The sequence below is a fragment of the Tachysurus vachellii genome, chromosome 23 (assembly GCF_030014155.1).
Source record: "Tachysurus vachellii isolate PV-2020 chromosome 23, HZAU_Pvac_v1, whole genome shotgun sequence".
NCBI lineage: Eukaryota > Metazoa > Chordata > Actinopteri > Siluriformes > Bagridae > Tachysurus > Tachysurus vachellii.
Genome location: NC_083482.1, coordinates 7,111,746 through 7,117,745, shown reverse-complemented (window position 1 = coordinate 7,117,745; position 6,000 = coordinate 7,111,746). Strand labels below are relative to the sequence as shown.

Below are 6,000 nucleotides of genomic sequence, written 5' to 3'. Positions count from 1 at the left end.
TGATGCACAAAATGTACTAAATGATTTATTCAACAAAGTTATTTATTTTTTATAGCTTCTATACACTTATTTGGTAAAGTTTTGGAAATAAGTTATGAACAACATTCTAATATTTAACAAAAGATCTGAAACAAGAATCAATGCAGTAGAATATTGAATATGCACAGTTTTGCCTAAGAACTATATATATTCTGATGGTGGTGTAGAACATGCATGAAGCTTTAAACAGTGCCCTCAAGGTTTAACTTACAGAAACTGGTCAGTCATTGCAATGTGCTCTGAGCAGACATCATTTCATCATTTGGATGATTCATTCATTCATTCATCTTCTACCGCTTATCCGATCTACCTCGGGTCACGGGGAGCCTGTGCCTATCTCAGGCATCATTGGGCATCGAGGGAGGATACACCCTGGACGGAGTGCCAATCCATCGCAGGGCACACACACTCTCACTCACTCACGCAATCACACACACTACGGAAAATTTTTCCAGAGATGCCAATCAACCTACCATGCATGTCTTTGGACCGGGGAGGAAACCGGAGTACCCGGAGGAAACCCCAGAGGCACGGGGAGAACATGCAAATTCCACACACACAAGGCGGAGGCGGGAATTGAACCCCCAACCCTGGAGGTGTAAGGCGAACGTGCTAACCACTAAGCCACCATGCCCCCTTATTTGGATGATATTGAATTTATTTTCCTGCACACAGAGCAGTAATAGATTGACAGTAGTGAATCATGTAGTTAGTTGTAGTTGAGTTCTCCAGTGTTCTGCTGCTCAGTCTAACAGTACACTGAAAAAAGTGATTCGTTGTCGATAATGATATGATAAGTAACTATTACTTAAAACATTAAATAATAAACACTTGTGCATACAACTTGAATGGTTTGTGAATGTGAACTTATGTGAAAATATGTTAAAATAGGTAAATATAGCATAAAAATGTAAGGATTTAAATTTAAAGTATTTATTCATACTTAAAGCTTTAAATTGTACTTATAAACCTTATAGATTACAGCATGATTGTCTAGGTCAGCATCGATCACTTCCATGTGTTTATCTGAATTGTCCATGTTCATTTAAGATATTAAACTCCCTTAGTTCACACTTGAATAGGCACCATGTCCCTGATGATATACACACACCTGGAGAGCACATTTCCTTCTCATGTCAACATTGTGCCTCTGTCACATTTCCAACAGTGACTTGTTCACACATCTCACACAGCATCTATTCATTCATTCATTTTCTACCGCTTATCCGAACTACCTCGGGTCACGGGGAGCCTGTGCCTATCTCAGGCGTCATCGGGCATCAAGACAGGATACACCCTGGACGGAGTGCCAACCCATCGTAGGGCACACACACACACTCTCATTCACTCACGCACTCAAACACTACGGACAATTTTCCAGAGATGCCAATCAACCTACCATGCATGTCTTTGGACCGGGGGAGGAAACCGGAGTACCCGGAGGAAACCCCCGAGGCACGGGGAGAACATGCAAACTCCACACACACAAAGTGGAGGCAGGAATCGAACCCCCAACCCTGGAGGTGTGAGGCGAACGTGCTAACCACTAAGCTACCGTGCTCCCCACCACACAGCATCTAACCAATCTTAAAACTGTTGTGTTTTTAACCATGGTGATTTTCAGAAAAAAATGTATGGCACAATTGCTGTTCACAAAAGAAGAAATTCTATGGGTGGATTGTCCTTTATCTCCTGCCGACTTTGGGAGAAAGTTCTGGCTATTTTGTCATTGATGTTTTTCCAGTCATCCATTATCTGGACAATCGTAAGGATGCTTCTCCCAAAGTCGGCAGGAGACAAAGGACAATCCACCCATAGAATTTCTTCAGCAAAGATGGCCTGCCTTGTTTGTCATCTTAAGTACTTATTTAATTACAACTTGTGTTAAAATCTATTTGTGTCTGGTTGGCCATTGCCTTGTTGGCCTAAATTTTTCCATTTATTAAATTACGGGATGTTAAAAGTCTAATTGTAATGCTTTAGTAGTTTTGAAGGTCAAAGAAGAATTCAGGAGGTTAAAAACTGTTGAGCTTGAATGGCAAACAGGGACAACTACACAGACATACTCCTTTCTTGTTTTGAACCAAAGGAGGAAATGCTGGATGGCAGATGCATAACATTTTAAATACGCTTAATCAGGTACACATTATGGGGGCACGGTGGCTTAGTGTTTAGCACGTTCACCTCACACCTCCAGGGTTGGGGGTTCAATTCCCGCCTCCACCTTGTGTGTGTGGAGTTTGCATGTTCTCCCTGTGCCTCGGGGGTTTCCTCCGGGTACTCCGGTTTCCTCCCCCGGTCCAAAGACATGCATGGTAGGTTGATTGGCATCTCTGGAAAATTGTCCCTAGTGTGTGATTGCGTGAGTGAATGAGAGTGTGTGTGTGGGTTGGCGATGGGTTGGCACTCCGTCCAGGGTGTATCCTGTCTTGATGCCCGATGACGCCTGAGATAGGCACAGGCTCCCCGTGACCCGAGGTAGTTCGGATAAGCGGTAGAAAATGAATGAATGAAGGTACACATTATTTTGTTTGCACATGCTCGTGTTTTTAATGTAAATGTTGTTTTATTTATCCACACTTGAAAGCATTTTTACTGTGATTTTCAGAGTAACGCTATGGAAAAACGCAGAGAAGTTGACTGTGATGTTGAGAGTGTAACTTTATCACATGAATTCTGTGAAACTGAAAATACAAATACATACAATGATAAGGTGCATTATCTTTAACAGTTTATTATATTACGCATAAGCATAACCAGTGCTTATAGTGATTACTCAGCACTGTCAACAAACGTGCTATACTTTCAAAAATATGATATTAACTTTATAAAATAATAGCACCGTTTTGGAAAGCATACACAAATCATTCTAAATAACATCAAACATGCATTTTTAACTACACAAAATGCACTAAACACAATCATGAGTAATGACAATGAGATGACTTACAGGGAATGCCTTATTAACAACTTTGAACAGAGGATGTCTTTGGATTAATGAATGCCCATAACATGAACGATCTGTCTTTAAAAAAGTTTCTTTGACATCACTAAGAGTATAGTCTTTTACTGATGAGGTCACGTACTACTTTCTTGCGATACCTCATGTGACCACAAGATGTCACTTATCTGCCTTTTACACCTGGCAATGCCAGAACAGTGTACCTGTCTGAAAAAAAACATAAAATCTCAGGCATTATGAGGTGAGCATATGGAGTGCACAGCATGCAATTTACTTGATGTTTGATATAATATAGCCTTTTATTGACCATCAAACATCTGTAAAGTGAATTCCAAACTCATTATCACCTTAACCACAACAATTAGTGGTGTGTATGTGACAGACATGTTTAATATCTTATTAAGAAAGGTAAAAAATAATACCAAGGCGTATTAAGTTTTATGATGTTATAAATGTAACCAGCAGGAACTGCCACAACATGTGCTTAGGATTGTCACAAAAGGAGGCTCCAGAGATTATCCCATAGAGACTGTGATAGTGCTGGAAGGCATCAAGGTGTTGAGTGTTGTCAGTTGTTGCAACGACCTGTGTTTTGCTTCTAGGCCTAATATATGCAGTTAATCTGAATTACCCCAAAGAATTCAGATACACATATGAATTTTTCTAGAAGATTTTACTGGGTAAAAATAAATAAATAAATAATGTGTCTGAAGAAAAAGCTTTATTGTTGACCTGATTAAAAACCTTTGGCCATTTTGACCATTCTGTTCAACAAAAATGATGAAAGACACAGGTCTTAATACATTTTGTTTCATTTTCTAAAGAGGGCGGCCAAAGAGAATAGAAATGACCTGTATTATTTTCATGTTTTTAATTACTTCTTCCTGTATTGTGTTATTGAGAATTATTTATTTTGACATTTTTCATTATGAGTTCTAAACATTTTAAATATCATTGTTTTGACTTACTATGCCACAACATAATGTAAAAACAATTAATAGAATAAACAGAACAAATATAATATGCTAAAAGATTAATAAGGGAATATTTTATTAAATCTTTCTGTCCAAAATAAACAATGTTTTTGCACAGTTGTCTGTATGGTGTATATTGATTTGGTAGAATGTTAACTGTGCAGTAGCAATTTAGGTACACTCTAAAAACTGCTGGGTTAAAAACAACCCAATTTGGTTTATTTTGGCAACCCAGCGCTGGGTCAAAAAGGGACGTACCCAACGCTGGGTTATTTATCATGTTTAACCCAGCATGCTGGGTTGTGATTTTAACCCAACTATTAGTTAAAAATGACTACACTGCAAATGTATCTGTAAATGTATCAAATATCACAGTAAATGCTTCACTAACTTCAGTCAGAAAATTTTACTTTAAGAATACAAATTTAAAATATGAAAACATTTCATAACATTTACATTAACCTCAATACCTGAAGATATAAGAATCATCAGTAAGAATCAATAAATTGCAATGTAATGGTAGTGTTGTATAAGAAAAATTGAAGAATTTAGAATAATGAACATGCATCAAACTGACTGCAGTCAGGAAAATTTACTTCCAATTAAAGGTGTGAAATATGAAAACATTTCATGTAACAGTGAACAAGTTAAAGAACACAGAATCCAATGAAGCAGTAAGGTCACAGTAATAATAATAAAAGTTTATTAACTATACACAGTTTAATTAACAATAAAAAACACAAAACAAAAATAAGTTACAGTTTGTCTGCAAAAATGAATGCTGGCAGAACTCTTACTGCTGGTGTCTCCTCCCCAGGAAGTCCATACACCACAGTCTGTAGAAACTGCCACACCAGGGAACACTGCTTGCTGCCATCAACTAATTACATAGAAAATATTAATGTCAGTCAAAAGGAATTTTATCCAATAATTGCACCTAAATTATCAAAATTATTCCGTGTGTCACAAATAAAATGGACGTAAGTAAAGTTGGCCGCATATTCACAGACTGGAGTTTCCCGAGTCAATAACTCTTGAGCTAAACGCTCCTTTTACACAAATAACACCTCTTTTCTACCGTAGTAATGTAGAGAGGCAGCTACAACACAATTTTCCTCAAAATATTCAGCTTTCCTCCGCTGTGGACAAAATACACAAGTCTCTATGTGCAGACGACTGAGAAACAGATTCCAAGGGACCGTCTGCAAAGTGCAAAACCCGAAAAACGAATACAGTCAATAACTTTTCATATAAAAAAAATCATAAAAATTATACAAAAAGACATTTCCCCCAAATAAGTGTTGTAGCATAACTATCAGTGATTTGTGAGCTGGTGACAGTACAGTGTATTACAGTGAGGTTATTGACTGGTTTTTAATATTCCCTTTTCGGGTTTTGCACATTGCAGACGGTCCCTTGGAATCTGTCTCTCAGTCGTCTGCACATAGAGACTTATATAATTTGTCCACCACGGAAGAAAGCTGATTTTGAGGAAAATTTCTTCTCTTATTCTTAGAACATATGCGTCTCACCCACAGCACTTCTTCCTTGTTCTACTGCACGTCATTCAAATCAGCTCGTAGTAGCGCCACCGGCGCAGCCAATAGGAAGCGCGCTCACATTAACGCAGGATTTAACTTAAACAACCCTCGAACTTTAATACTTATCACCTTATATATACTGCTGAAAAAATGCAGGACACTTCTATTACACACTGGATCTCGATAAACCAAATATACAAGTAAAAACTAAATACTTCACTAATCACAAAATCATCTGTCTGAAATGTCAAAACTAAATATTGTCAAAAACAAATTCTTCTTCACTATGTTGACCTACAATTTACTACACAGCATGAAATCACTTTATGATTGTCGCAGACTCTTGTTTCACTCTGATTGGACAGATCCAAGCGCGCACTTCTTCAATATTTCTGAATGACGTCAGAGATTCTGCTCGTCCACTTGTTTACAGTTAAATTTAAACTCCAGAGGTCCGCGAGTTCTTAAGAGTTTCTGTATAAAC

The 6,000-nt window shown here is 37.9% G+C and overlaps 1 long non-coding RNA gene across 1 annotated transcript in view; it reads right to left on the bottom strand.

Moving 5' to 3' along the window:
* Positions 1–4,746: 4,746 nt before the first annotated feature.
* The window catches only part of LOC132838799 (uncharacterized), an 87,239-nt gene continuing 85,985 nt past the window's right edge, over positions 4,747–6,000 (bottom strand). The window contains exon 3 of the long non-coding RNA XR_009647665.1: positions 4,747–4,855. This is a non-coding gene — a long non-coding RNA (uncharacterized LOC132838799). The remainder of the gene's footprint in view (positions 4,856–6,000) is intronic.